This window comes from Lissotriton vulgaris, chromosome 6 (assembly GCF_964263255.1).
Source record: "Lissotriton vulgaris chromosome 6, aLisVul1.2, whole genome shotgun sequence".
In the NCBI taxonomy this organism is placed as follows: Eukaryota; Metazoa; Chordata; class Amphibia; order Caudata; family Salamandridae; genus Lissotriton; species Lissotriton vulgaris.
Genome location: NC_141694.1, coordinates 1,859,492,803 through 1,859,508,341, shown reverse-complemented (window position 1 = coordinate 1,859,508,341; position 15,539 = coordinate 1,859,492,803).

Sequence of the window (15,539 nt, the reverse complement as noted above, 5' to 3'; positions counted from 1 at the left end):
TATATTAATAGGGGCTTCTAAGGTCGCAATCTCCTCGGCATCCAGAGCAGTAAGTGGAATAGCATTCAAGTACTCCCTAATTGGGTCAGTCCCCTGTGCCCCAATGGATCTATATAGCAAGGTGTAGAATTCTAGGAATCCTCTATTCATTTCTCCTGCATATATAGTACATGCCCTTCCGAGTCCTCCACTGCCAAGACCGGAGTACCCCTCCGGGCCGGATTGGCCAGCCAAGCCAGCAGGGGCCTGGTTATGTTCCGCTCTGCATGCGTGTGCTCCATGTACCTCTTGTAATTGAAACTGCACAGTCTCTCTCTCTTTGTTTGGCTACTTCCTCCTAAGCGTCCAATAGGCAGTACCCAGCTCTGGACTCCCAGGTCTTTGTTTCTCTAGCGTGTGAAATGCCCTGTTTGCCGTCTCAAGGTCAGCTTCTAGAGTGCGTCTCACTCCTATGGAGGTCGCCATGCATTTGCCTCTAAGCACCACCTTAAAGGCATCCAATTCCGTCAGTCTAAAGTGTTTGCATTTGCTGTGAAATAACTTCCTATGCACTCCCTGATCTCCTCTCTGAAAACCTGATTTTCAAGTGACTCGGGTTTGAGTTTCCACGTTTGTATACTCTAACACATCTGTCCCCCACTTGAGCTGGAGTAGAGTTGGATTAGGATCGGATAGGGTACGTGTTAAGAATTGCACTGCCTGGATATAAGCATGTATATCCGGGGAACACAAAAAGGTATCGAGCCTAACATGTAGGCCATGACCGATGAGTAGAAAGAATAATCTCGGCCCTCAAGAGTTAGGCACCTCCAGGAGTCAACCAAGTCCCATCTGTCCAGCCATCCCTGAAATGCCATGCACCTTTAGTTACAGGAGTGTCTCTCAACAGTGGGTGTGACCGATCCCTCTGGGGGCCTACTAGACTGTTAAAGTCCCCACCCTGGAAGATATGTTGCCAGAACACCCTTGCGCTTGGACAAGAACATCCCTTGCTCTGTGTTAGGACCATATAAACTCACAATCGCTACGTCACGACTATCTAGCGTGCCCCTTATCACCACATATCGCCCCTCTGGGTCTATTACCTTCCCAGTGCATTGAAACGGGACCCCAGCTCTGACCCAGAATAAAGCTCCTCTAGCAAAGGCAAAGTACAATGTGTAATATAATTGACCTCTCCATCTTCGTCTGAGTGCCTCTTCCTCGCACCCAATCAAATTGGACTCTTGAAGGAGTGCAATATAGGCTTCTCTTCTATTAAAGTAGGACTGAATTTTAAACCACCGTAATATAGTATGCACCCCTCTTTTGTTCCAGGAAATTATCCTATATGTTTGGTGAGTAGCGATCAGTGTGCATCATTTGTGTTCCCCATTATGATCTGGCAGGCTGCTGTCTCTGGCCTCTGCCGGCAGAAGGGAGGCACAGGTCCACACTTTACCAATGACTGCACTGTAAGATCTGCAACCCCCTTAAACATAAATGCATAGCAACCCCAACTCCCATTCCCCAGGACAAGCAAGTGAACTCCCCTCATCCAAACTTTCAAAAACTATATCCAACAATGGAAAAGTGGGGTGAAGTAGGTCCTCCTCCCATTTGATATATTCAAATGTGTAGCCCACCACTCTCTCACCCATCCAGTACGTTGAATATTCTGTACATTGTCCCCAGGCGGGTAGTGTACTGTTCCCTCCCCTACTCTCTCCCTCTTTCCCCTCATCTGTCAATGGGGACTTTTCCCACTTACAAGTTCCTTTTTTCAATAATACTTGCGTTTTTGTGATAGTTTTTTTGATAGTCAAATTATTTCATCTGCTGTGGTCGGAGTGACCACTGGCAGCTACTGACTAGCCCCCTATATCATGCTGATGCTGAGTTCTGAATCGGAGTCTCATGTTTCCTTCTGCACAGGGGTTGTGGCCCCACTGGAGCCAAATGCGCTCAAAGATGCCAGCGCTGCCATGACCTGTTCTAGTTTTCACTGCTTCTCAGTTCTGGAAGCAGCAGCCAAGGATTTACTGAGGCCCCTCCAAAGTTGAGTGACCCCTCTCTTCAGATGCTCCTGTGAGGTTTTCCCAATCACCTGACCTTCAATCCAGTCCCATGCCTCCTGCCGGGAACTAAAGAAGACAGAACCCGATGGGGTCACAATTCGTACTCTGGCCGGGAAAATCATTGCTTACTTATGCTCCATTTGCCTTAGCTTCTTCTTAACGGCCAGATAAGATACCCTTTGCCGTTGGACTTCCCTAGAAAAATCCAGGAATAGCCTGACAGTGCTATGGTCCACTGTCAGGGGTTCCTTCTTCTGGGCCTGTGCAAGTGTATGGTCTCTATCCTTGTAAAATAATAGTTGTGCTCCTACAGGATGCAGTGGTCCCCCGGGAAAGAGAGGGCTTCGCAGGGACCCTGTGTGCCATCTCCAGTGTGAAAAAGGGGGACAAACCTTCTATTGCCACCTCTTTCCTGAGCCATTTCTCCAGGAAGGACACCATGTCCTGTCCCTTAACTTTCTCCGGCAGCCCGGTGAGGCACACACTGTTGTGGCAAAATCAATTTTCAGAGTCTTCAGCTCTCATTGATAAGATCTTCACTTGGGCCTCTACCGTTTTTAGCGGTCTGTAGCCGTATGTACCACTGGTGTCAAGATCTCCATGTTTTGACCGCGGTCACTCTCTCGGCCAACCGCTGATGATCGGCTCAGAGTAGGCCCGTTTCTTCCTGAACTGTACTGTATCTATTTTATTATCAACTGCAAGTCTCGAGGCAGTTATGGCCTGGAGAATATCCTGGAGTGTTGGGGCTCATGGTTTTTCTATCCGCGATGCATGAGTGGAGGCCGGGGCTGAACTATCTTCTGGGTCTGTTATGCTTTGGGATGGAGGATCGACCTCTCTGCACTTGCTCGATTTACCCATCTTTGGCTCATGGTGTATGGGATCAATGTCCCTGAATCGCCAGTCGGGCCAGCTCTCTCACTCTACTCTCCCTTGTGTGAGACACAAGGGAGAGTAGAGTGCGTCTCTCAAATTGACCCCCTCTCAGATACTCGCTCCACTCTTAATGCAAATCCCCTTATCCCTCAAAAGAACGGTTCCTCCCCTTTTTGCATGGACCAGGATCCTAGCATGGGACTCAGTTCTGCATTTGTCCCAAGTCCAGTCTCTGTGTTGATCCATCAATCTGTGGATAATTGTTACAAAGGGTCAAAAACTCTTCCAGCTTCCTAAATCCCAGGCGTGGGCTCCCTTCCCAAGGCTAGCCATATTGTGCTGCTCTACTGGGGGCAATTAGTGGGCTCTGTGGCTTGCTAGATATTACCCTGGCTTTTCCTGTGCGCTTACAGGTGAGTTGCAATATCTCTCGCTAGAGTGCTCTCAGCGTCCGCATTGTGCCCCTTCTTTGCACTGCTAAAACTTCTCTTTAGGATGTGGAGTCCACGCCCCCGGGCCTCCACAGCGCCAGCCCATCCTCTCAGGCACGCTGCAGACTTCAGTGAACCTGGATCCCTGTAGATAAAGACATTGTTCAAAGAACGCCTGGACAACAACACACACAACAGCAAGGAACTCTTCAGCATCGTAAAAGAACTCTCCAATCCCAAAGCCAGCGGCAACGACATCACACCATTGCAAGACCTCTGCAACTCCCTCGCCACGTTCTTTCACCGCAAGATCTCCGACATCCACGAAAACTTCAGGACCAAGACTCCACCACCAAGCATCGAACCAATGCCCCCTACAACTACCCTTAGCCCTTGGACTCCCATCAGCACTGAAGACACCACCCACGCTATGAACACCATTTATTTATTTATTTTTTATTTTAAACATTTCTAAAGCGCACATATACCCGTGGGTGTCTCGGCGCTGCGACTTAAGCTAGCGATCTCATGTTGATCATGGTGTCTCCTTTGAAAAAGGCTGTCCTGGACGGTTATTGATCAAATAGCCATGTTTTTACAAGTTTTCTGAATAGAATTAATGATGGAGCCGATTTTAGTTCCATTGGAAGCGTGTTCCAGAGTTTGGCTGCAGAGTTAATGAAGCATCGATCGCCCCATTTAACAGTCCTAGTTCGTGGCACAACCAGAAGAAGTCTCTGTTCCGATCGAAGAGATCTTTTCGGGAGGTAGCGACATAGTTTCTGTTTAAGAAACGCTGGGCCCTGACCCTTGAGGGCTTTATAGGTGAGACACAAGGTTTTGAATCTAATGCGATTCCTCACCGTTAACCAATGGAGGTTTCTTATTGCCTGTTTGGTAGAGTGAAATTTGGGGATGCCTGCTAGCAGCCTCGCCGCAGCATTTTGAATCCGCTGCAATTTGGCCACCACCTTTACCTGCGCGTTCAGAAAGAGTCCATTACAGTAGTCAATGGACGAAAGCACTAAGGAGGTCACCACCGTTTTCCTTGTGCTTTCGGGTAGAAATGGGAGGATTTTTCTAATGATCCTAAGCTTGTAAAAAGCGGAGGACGCTACCTGGTTGGCATGGTTAGCGAAGCTGAGGTTGTCGTCAAAGACAATTCCCAGATTCCTAACTTTGTGTACCGGCTCCGGGGGGGCTCCAAGCGAAGTTGGCCACCATTTATTGGACCAGTGTGGGGATAGTTTTCCGAAGATCATTACCTCCGTTTTATCCGAATTGAGGCGCAGACAGTTCTCGGCCATCCAATCCTTAATAGCTATCATACCTTCCTGGAAGCTGGCAGATACTTCTTCACCGTCATTCTTGATCGCGATCACCAGTTGGGTGTCGTCGGCGTAAGATGTAAGGCTCATCCGGTAGTTCTTAATTACCCTAGCTAAGTCCGACACATAGATGTTAAAAAGTGTCGGACTTAGGGATGAGCCCTGCGGGACGCCACATGGGAGGGCGAGCTCGGTGGATTGGAATACGCCCAAAGTCACTGCCTGCGTCCTGTTCGACAGGAAAGAGGCTAAGAGCTCTTTGGCCAGTGAGCAGAAACCCATCTCTTCGACACGGTCAATCAGAACCGTATGATTGACCGTGTCGAAGGCTGCCGAGAGATCTAGTAGGACCAATATCGCTGTTCCTCCTTGGTCTTTGATGGTTCTAATATCATCGGCAGCCTTTATGAGAGCGGTCTCGGTCCCATGAAGTTTACGAAATCCGAACTGGGATTCGTCCAGGAGATTGTTCTGTTCGATATACTCGGCCAGTTGGCTGTTCATAGCTCTTTCCACAATTTTAGCCAGAAAAGGCAGGCTGGCAATAGGTCTGTAGTTTTTAAGGATTGTTTTCTCTAATCCGCTCTTTTTGAGGAGGGGTTTTAGTAGTGTATTTTTTAACTTGTCTGGGAAGATGCCCGAGTGGAACATGGCGTTACAGATAGGAGTGATAATTTCACTAGCCAAGTCACTTATTGGAGAAAGAATTTTAGGAGGGCAAGGATCTAAGGGAGAGCCGGTTTTTACCTGTCTCATGATATCTATTATCTCTTCCTTCGTCACGTCCCTGAATTTAGCAAATGAGCAATCCGGGATTTTTTTTGGTTGTATTGGTTGCTTATTGGTAATATTTGCGGTCACCGAAAATTCGGAATAAATGTCATTAACTTTTGAGTAGAAGAAACTTGCCAGATTGTTACAAAATTCCTGTGTTTGGGGAGGACTCAAATCTAGCACTTTTCCTGACAAGGTCTTAACTACCTCAAACAGTTGTCGGCTTGAATTTTTCGACTTTTCAATTTGTTGCTCGAAATATTTCTTTTTTTCCTCCTGAATCATGTTTTTGTAAATGGTTAGTTCATTTTTATATTTGGTTTTACTCATGTTGTCATAAGTTTTTCGCCATGTTCTTTCCTCCTGTCTACAGATCTGTTTTTGTTTTCTAAGGATCTCTGAATACCACGGTGCAGAAGGCACTTGTCTATTTTTCGAAATAGTTTTTAGTGGGGCGTGCTTTTGCACTGCATTGCCTACCCAGTTAAGAAACTGATCAACTGCTTCAGTAGGATTGGGCTGGATGCCGGGCGGGTATTAGTCAGAGACTTCCTGAAGGTATCATAGTTGATATCCTTCCACACTCGAAATTTGTTCTGGGAGGAAGACTGTTTAGCAGGATTGATTCGTTTGCTCGGTAGGCGACACCCTATGGCATGATGATCTGTCCATGTCAATGGTAATATATTGGAAACCTCCAACTCATTGAAGTTAGAGAATATAGCATCCAGAGTATGTCCAGCTTCGTGGGTGGGTGCCTTTATGTGTTGGTTTAGACCCAAAGTGTGACATTCCGCTAGAAGGGCTTGGGTGTCAACATCCTCTGTCTTATCTAAATGGAAATTTAAGTCTCCCAACACAATAAAGTAATCCTCAATGGCTAGTGGTTCCATCCAGGAAGTGAAAGAGGAGAGAAACTCTGCACGAGGACCAGGAGGTCTATATATGAGAACTCCTTTAAGGTTGTGTGAGGGGTTTAGGTATATAGTGAAGTGTAACGCCTCGCAGGCTAGCGATGGCACGGGAGAGATTCTAACTGGGAAGATGTCTCGGCTAATAATTGCCAAGCCTCCTCCTCTTTTTCCCCCCTGCCTATCCCTCCTAAACACCTTGTAGCCGTCTGGCACTGCTACCTGTAAATCGGGTTCGGATGAATCATCCATCCATGTTTCCGTTACAAACAGGATGTCTATTGCCTGGTCCACTATTAAATCAGCTATATCTTGTCTGTGACAGGCCAGGGAGCGAGCGTTAATGAGGAAAATGGATATATTAATGGGTTTATTGGCACCATTAGTCCATTGGCTGGATTTATTATTGATTAGCGGTACAGAGGATTTACAGTCCCTACACCCAATTTCAGTTTGTTCATGTAGATTATCGGGATTGTGCTTAGTACAAGATGTCGTATGTCCTGCCCTCCACATATGTATTTGAGCAGGCGTGTAAGTAATCCTTTCGGTATTAAACGGGGCAGGGGGTATGGCGCTAGGCGCGGGACTGGCGCGGACGGGCGCAGACGGGCTTGCCTCTGGGGCGCCTCCGGCGCGCCGCCGGCGCGCCCGCTGCGCCCGCCCGCTGCGCGGACGGAATGGGCGTTTGTTTTTATCCAGTTTTGAGGAGGGTGGGAGGCGTCCAGCTACTAGAGCGCCACCCTTCCTACCTCCAGTATGGCGCCCACGTGATGAGCGGTAATATGCTAAAGGGGTCTGGTATTTTAAAAGTACAAAGTTGTAAAGTACTCCGGCTCTCCCTCCGACCCTTGCCTACACCACATTTTCAACAAAGCAGACACCACCATCGCTCCCCACCTACGGAACATCATAAAGAACTCCCTCGCGTCCGCCGCCTTCCCTGGGAGCTGGAAGCACGCAGAGATCAGTGTCCTACTGAAGAAACCCACAGTGGACCCTAAAGACCTCCAAACTTCCGCCCCCATCTCTCTTCTTCCCTTCCCTGCAAAAGTTATTGAGAAGATCGTCAATAAAAAGTTTACCGCATTCTTCGAGGCCATTGGATCCCTCGACCCATCCTAGTCCGGATTTTGAGCCAACCACAGCACCGAGACTGCCCTAATTGCAGCCACTGATGACATCAGGACCCTACTTAACAACGGGAAAACAAGCGCCCTCATCCTCCTAGACCTCTCAGCCGACTTTGATACAGTCTGCCATCGTACCCTAATATCCCGTCTCCACAACGCCGGGATCCAAGGCAAAGCCCTGGACTGGATCACCTCGTTCCTCTCCAACAGAACCCAGAGAGTCCGCCTCCCTCCCTTCCTCTACGGCCACAGAGATCATCTGCAGTATTCCCCAAGGCTCATCGCTCAGCCCAACCCTCTTCAATATCTACATGAGCCCCTTCGCCACCATCGCACGCAAACACAACCTCAACATCATCTCATACGCTGGCGACACCCAGCTGATACTCTCCCTCTCCAAAGACCCAGCCACCGCCAAACTCAACATCCAGAAAGAAATGAAAAACGTCACTGAATGGATGAAACTCAGCCGTCTGAAACTGAACTCAGACAAGACGGAGGTCCTCATACTCGGACCAACCCCATCCGCGTTGGGACGACTCCTGGTGGCCCACAGCACTGGGCACCACACCGACACACACTGACCACGCACGCAACCTGGGATTCATCTTGGACTCCTCTCTCACAATGACCAAGCAAGTCAACGCCATCTCATCATCATGCTTCAACACCCAGTGCATGCTCCGCAAGATCTTCCGGTGGATCTCTACCGGAACTAGAAAGATGGTCACCCAGGCCCTCGTTACCAGCTGACTAGCCTACGGAAACGTCCTATGCGCAGGAACCACAGTGAAACTTCAGAAAAGACTCCAACACATACAGAACGCATTCGCACGACTCATCCTCGACATCCCCCGCCACAGCCACATATCAGCCCACCTGAGAGACCTGCACTGGCTCCCCGTCAACAAAAGGAACACGTTCAGGCTCCTCACCCACGCACACAAAGCGCTCCACAACATATGTCCCAAATACCTCAACAACTGCCTCATATTCTACACTCCAACACGCAAACTCTGCTCCGCCAGCCTCGCCCTTGCCACCGTCACACGGATCCACAGAATCACTGCCAGAGGAAGATCATTCTCCTACCTGGCGGCCAAGACATGGAACTGCCTCAACACCCACCTATGACTGACTCAGGACCACCTCACATTCATGAAACACCTCAAGACTTGGCTCTTCGAGCAGTAGCGCCCCCCCCCCCCAGCGCCTTGAGACTTCTATGGGTGAGTAGCGCGCTCTACTAATGTATTGATTGATTGATAGTATAGTCTTGAGTCTAGGGCCGCGTCACCGTCAACAAAGACCCTGAGGCTGACCAGATGTGGATCCGAGCATCCAGTTGCCCCCAGGCCTCTCATTTGGGGGGGGCCGAAATGCACTCCGGCAGCCCACACTCAACCCTCCTTGTAGTGTTTCTGTGGCCTGATATTCCTGCACTATTTCCAGGCTCACTCACTGCCCCTCAATGAAGTTGGTTGGGCCTCTCCCGTATTGTGCCCATTGCTGAACTGGTACATCCCTTCTCCTGGCACCTCTTCAAGGGGGGGGAATCCAATCAATCGCCCAAATTCCCCAAGGTGCCCACTCACCTCCTCGTACAGTCTCCAGACCCATGTGTTCTCAGGCCCCCACGGTTAACGGGACTCCTCGGCAGACTCGGTCTAGGCCAGGGTCTCACCAGAGCCCGCAAGGGTCCCTGGCATAATCCTCGCCGCTCCAAGCTTACCAGACCTCACTTCCAGCGGGCGCAGCGCAAGCTCCTTGTCATCCCCGTTGATGGCACCAGCAGTCTCAGCCCTCCGGCTTGAGCTTTCAGGCTGATGGCAATCCTCTCTCTCTCCTCTCCAGTGATGCACCTCGGCAGGTGCTCTGTCATGATTATCCTCCGATCCCGGTCCCAATCTACACCTCGCTGCCTTATGCTGTTTAGTTGCGGGACTAGATCCCTCTCTCCTCAGACTTTTGCAGGCCCTATACCTCTTATCGGAATCCAGGCCCTCTCAGCAAATTCATCTCCCGTGGGCTGCTGCCGTCTTAGGTGCAAGCCGGACGGCACTCGTGGGCTCCATTGTAGTGTAGTACCTATATCCCTGATAGGCTCTGCGCATTGGAATAATATACACTATAGTTTTGACATAGAACTTAGGTCAGTATGTCTCTATTGAGTACATTAAACTTAATTGTGTGTGTGCCAGCTAACTCATAGGTCACTAGAAACTTTCTCGAATGAACAAGAAGGGATTAGTTTCTGACAACCGCATAAACATGACAACTTTGTTTCCCTTTAGAGTCGGAACAATATTCTTCAGAGTCGTGGAAACAATAGATAACCGCTTCACTCAGTCAATCGTGCATGCTTCATTTCTACAGAGTTGCATAGAAATAGTGAGACGGGCGTTTCAATCAAATGGTTTATTGAACAGTCTTATTTCTCATGCAAGAGACATGAACTGTTACAATCGTAAGACAGAATGCGAAGTATAAAATGTACAGCGTTAGCAGTAAGATTACATATTACTGTAATAGCATGTCTTGTAGCTATGACATATATTCATTAAAAATACATACATAAATAACACAGGCTAAAATACTCAACTGGTACTTCTAAAATAATCCTAGCCCAGTGTACCTAACCTAAGTGTAGTACGAGGGAAGAAGTAGGTGCTGTCTTAGTCTGGTTTAGTTATGCCAAGAGTTACCAAAAGTTCCTCTAGGTTCTAATCAGCTCCATACCTTAGAATGAGAGAGGTTGTTATCTCTTTTAGGGACTCGTTCTCTAACACCCCGTAAGGGGAGCCAGAGACACTGGAGCTGGATTCTCGGCAAGGAGGATGACAGTGTATGGTCAGTGCATCAGTTGGGGACTTGACTTCCTTCAGTACTTGCTGTGGCGAGCCGCGTTGTGAAAGTAGGTAGCCGAACCCCACAGTGGTTGGCCAGAGCAAGTAAAGGTATATTTACACCTTGAAGGTGTTCAGTATTGACGTAAAAGTCGGGCATAAGAACGTCATAATGAACCCCTAAGGAATAGATGTTCATGAATTAGAAATGAGTTCTTGGAGAAATCAATATCTAAGCAAGGGGAAGTCCTAAAGGCCTAAGAGTCTGGTTTTCCAAGAACTCGCTGTGACGTAGATGAATGGATGTAATTAGCCATGCCTGTATTTGGTTAGCATGAGCAATGCCTAAATAAGGGCTGGATATCTATGCCTAAATAAGGGCAATGTCAATTGTACCTATATAAGACCATGAATCGGGAAATTCATACGGAATCTAAATCGACACACAACACTGTTCTCGGGCGTACCTGCTCCCTTGTTTTGTCAAAGACAGCAGGTCTGGGTACCCAGAGTAGTGGGGGGTCTTGGTGAGGGTTAGGTGAGTTCCCCACTGGGTATATAATTGCAGGATGGGACTGAATGGAGATCGGCCAGCGGAGCACCACGTGGAAGGCTCCTACACCATCGGCAGTTGGCCACACTCCCCATGGACCAAAATTGTTTAGGTGAAATCTTTACATAAAGAGAATTGATGCTGTTTCCTGTAGAATCACTAAATGGGTAGTTGTGCCCCAAGAGTATGATTTTGAAGTGAAGTATTTTCCTGGATTTTACAACAAGGTGGTGGACACATTATCCAGATTTGTGGAAGAGGATGAGGAGATGGTTTGTGAAGTAAATGAAGGTGTCATTACTGAAAATAGATGGGGTGATACTCTGGTCTCTGATCAGGGAATGATAGGAGTGCTGGAAATATTGAGTATCAATCCCAAAAAGCTTTGGGTTGTCAGGGATGAATTGTCTTTGAAACAAGACATCTTGTTCAAGGACACAAGGTTGGTTCTGCCCATTTCCCTAAGGGAGGAATTCATCAGTATGGCATATGCAAGTCACCAAGTAATGTGTAAGACTAAAGAAAGGTTCAGGTTAACATACTGGTGGCCAGGAATAGACACGCATACAGAGACGGACGTCTGGGAATGGTTTCAGTGTGCCAAGTGGTGTCCAAACCCAGAGGCCAACCCATGGTGATAAGAGACCAACTCAATGGTCCGTGGAAAGACGTTGCTGTTGATATAATATAGAGACTACGGGAACGCCATATACGCAGGAACCACAGCCAAACTTCAGAAAAGACTGCAGCGAATACAGAACGTCTCCGCATGACCCATCCTCGATGTCCCTCGCCACAGCTACATATCGCCCCACCTGAGAGACCTGCACTGGCTCCCCATCAGCAAGAGGATCACGTTCAGGCTCCTCACCCACGCACACAAAGCACTCCACGACATGGGCCCGAATACATCAACAACCGCCTCTTGTTCTACTCTCCCACCCGCCAACTCCGCTCCGCCAACCTCGCCTTTGCAGCCGTCCCACGGATCCGCAGAGCCACCGCTGGAGGACGATCATTCTCCCACCTATCCGCCAAGACATGGAACTACCTCCCCGCTCACCTACGACTGACCCATGACCACCTCACCTTCAAATAACACCTCAAGACCTGGCTATTCGAGCAGTAGCGCCCCCCCCCCCCTCTCTCCCTCAGCGCCTTGAGACCCTCACGGGTGAGTAGCGCGCTCTATAAATTTACTGATTGATTGATTGATATAGTGGGGCCAATTTGTGCAGGGAGTAGTAAGTCGTGTATGATGGTGTTAGTTGATTTGTACTCCAGGTGACCCGAAATCACCTTCTCCAAAAGAATTGAAGCCAAACATGTGATATAGTTTCTTAAGGATTTTTTTGGGATGGAAGGCATACCTGTTGCCATCCTTACAGTTTTTTGAAAAAATGTTTTATTGGTTTCCATACCAGACAAACTACCTCACCTTCACATTTATGCGGCCATTACGCTGATGGCCTATTGAGTCTTACGTATAACATTCAAATCTGTACAGATGAACTTCTAACCCAACTTTCCTTGCCCCCTTCCTCCTGCCCCCACCCCCTGTCAGTGTGCCTCAGCTCAATTAGTCCCTCCAATATATCCCAGCTCTTCCTGTAGTTAAGGACTACACACCAAAACATGAAAGAGAACAGGTTGGGAGTTCCGATAGTCAAGCATTACTTCCCTATGTCTCCGCAGGGATCCGCTAGCATCTCATACCTGAAATGGGAAAAAACTGTCCTTCTCCCTCAACCAATGAGACCTATCACCCCTCCTTTTATCACTCATGGGTCATTCTCCCTTGTTCCCTCCCCCTGATCTAACTCTACAACTTCTTCCTCCCCCTCTTCCTCTCTATCCGAAACCTGGAGCTCTGCCACCAGCGCACCCCACATCCTTGCTGTCTCCAATGCCTTATCATTAGCAGTACGCCTAGCAATCTGCATGCGAAGTGTCCCCTCACTGCGCCCCCAAAGTAAGAAACTTGCCCTCCATCTCAGATAACTGGGTCCTGTTCTTGACTTCCAATGCGTGGTGAGTTCTCTCTTCGTCATTATCAGCCCCAAATCGCAAAACTTGCTAGTTACTTTAGTGCGGGTATGCGGGAACCAGAGCAGCAAGCAGGTCCCAATCTCTGCCTCTATCTCCCGTCCTGTAACCCAGGACAGACACGCCATCACCTCCTCCCAGTAGGACCCCAGGCCTGTGCAAGTCAAAAACATATGTTTAAAATCGGCCCCATCGGTGTTACATCTCAGGCATGGTGAGTGGGATCCCCCAAAATACCGTACAATTTTCACCGGGGTCAGATAAGCCCTATGTAGCGTGAAAAATTGAACCAATTGGAACCTGGCGTTGCGTGTGCCTTTCCAGGTACGCCACAATAAGTGTGGCCACGTCGACTTCGGGATTGGTTTACCTATGTCTGCCTCCCATTTGCCTTTTACAGTGTCAAGGGGAGGTATCCGCTCAGTCGACAGCCGTCTGTAGAGGCACGTGATAGCTTTAAACGTACCAGCCGCCATGACGACATATTGACAGCCCAAAGAATTCGGAGGTTCTAGTAACCCCATCTTCCACTGCTTTTGAATACCCGCCACGAGTGCAGCATGCAATAAATTGTCGCCCCGCAGCAATGCAAAAGTGTTTTGCAAATCCTGAAAGGACAACAGGGCCCCATCCCTATACAAGCATAAGGACCCCAAGCTCCTCCCAGACAGCCAGTGCCGACCAGTCCCCTCCATGGGATAGGGCCGTGCACATGCCCAAGGGGATCTCCGGGGCATAGGGGCGAGGAAACCCCGCTCGCCTCTGACTCCGGTTCCAGCACGAGCAAAGGGTGCGCTCCTCAAGTGTAAGCTGATCAAGCCCTAACTTCTGCTGGAGAAGTATAAACGATAGCACATGCCTGGGAATTATCCTACCTTGTGGACCCTCCGGTCCTCTAAACTCCCGTGCTACCGCCTGCGTGAGCGACTGCAGCTGTGTCGCCAGGTAGTACCACTCAAAATCGAGTGCCGCCAGTCCACCCTCTGCATGCGGTCGCATCAAAGTATTCATTGCTACCCGCCGTCTACCTGAACCCCAGACAAAACCTGTAATCAGGGACCTGAGTGTCTGAAAAAAGGACACCGGAATCCACACCGGTAACGTTTGAAAAATAAAGCAAACACGGGAGCGCCACCATTTTCAGCAGCGCTACCCTCCCCGCTACCGACAAGGGGAGGGTTCGCCAAAATTCCATAATGCCTCAAAGGCCCCTCATCGCTCCGCCCACATTGCCTTCTAGGAGGTCGGGTTGAGTGTGATATATACAGACCCCCAGGTAGGGCAAACATCGAGGCACCCACCGTAGATCCCCCAGAACCGCAGGCATCTGGACATCCCGAACCAGAGGAAATAAACTAGTCTTACTCCAGTTCACCCTTAATCTAGAAACGCTGCCGAATTCCTGAAGCAAGTCCTTAGCTCCACTCAAAGATTCCTCTACGTCCACCAGGTATATCAGTAAGTCATCTGCATACAAGGAGATATAATGAATCTCCCCCAGCAGTCATAGACCTTCATAAGTCCTTCCTAGCCTGGCATGTGCCGCCAGCGGTTCAATCGCAAGGCGAATAATAGCGGCGATAAGGAACAACCCTGGCGGGTACCTCATCACACCTTATACGCCGCTGAAACGGTGCGCCCCGTGTGAACCCTGGCTGTGGCAGCATTATACAGCAGTTTCGTCCACCACACAAACTGACCTCCCAAACCAAAGTCTCGCAACACTCGGAACAAATAAGGCCATTCCACGCTGTCGAAGGCCTTCTCAATGTCAACCGATAACACCGCTGCTCCCAGTCTCCTGTCCCTGTCACCTCCCATGACTCTAATCAGCCGGTGTATACACGTCGCAGTATTCCTGGTGGGAATAAAGCCCGCCTGGTCCGGGTGAACCAGAGTGGTCATGTGCTCCAGCAGGCTTGTTGCCAAAATTCTACTCAGGATTTTATAATCCACCCTGAGCATGGAAAGCGGTCGATATGCTACTCTGGAGCTGGGGTCACCACCTCTCTTCAATAGTGAGACTATGATCGCCTCCCTGGTGGTCGAAGGTAGCCTACCTATTTCCCATGCCTCTCTATACACTGCCTGTAAATGCGGCGCAAGAAGATCTATATATGCCGCGTAGAATTCTACGGGAAGGCCATCAGCTCCGGGCGTTTTCTGTCTAGCCTTATGTTTGATTGCTGTACGGATCCCCCCTAATGAGATATCCTCTCCCAACCTCTTTTCATGCTCCGGGTCTAACCTCGGGAGCCGCGCTGCGGTCAAGAAGTCTGAGGCGCCATCAGGGAGGTCCCGCATCGAACTCTGATAAAGCTGTGTATAGTAAGCTAGGAACTGGTTATTAATTTCGGCTTGCGAGTATACTAAACCCCCGGCCTGCGCAGTCAGCGACAAGATCGGGGAGCCCCGGATCGCCGGGTGCCAGCCAGGCCAATAATGATCCTACCCTGTCTCTCTCTGCATAGGCTTTCACAGAATACTCCTTATAATCAAAATAGCGCAGCCTTTCAATGTGTACTGCCACCCTTTCGCGTGCTTCCACAACTGCTTCCCGCCCCCTCTCCTCCGCATGGCT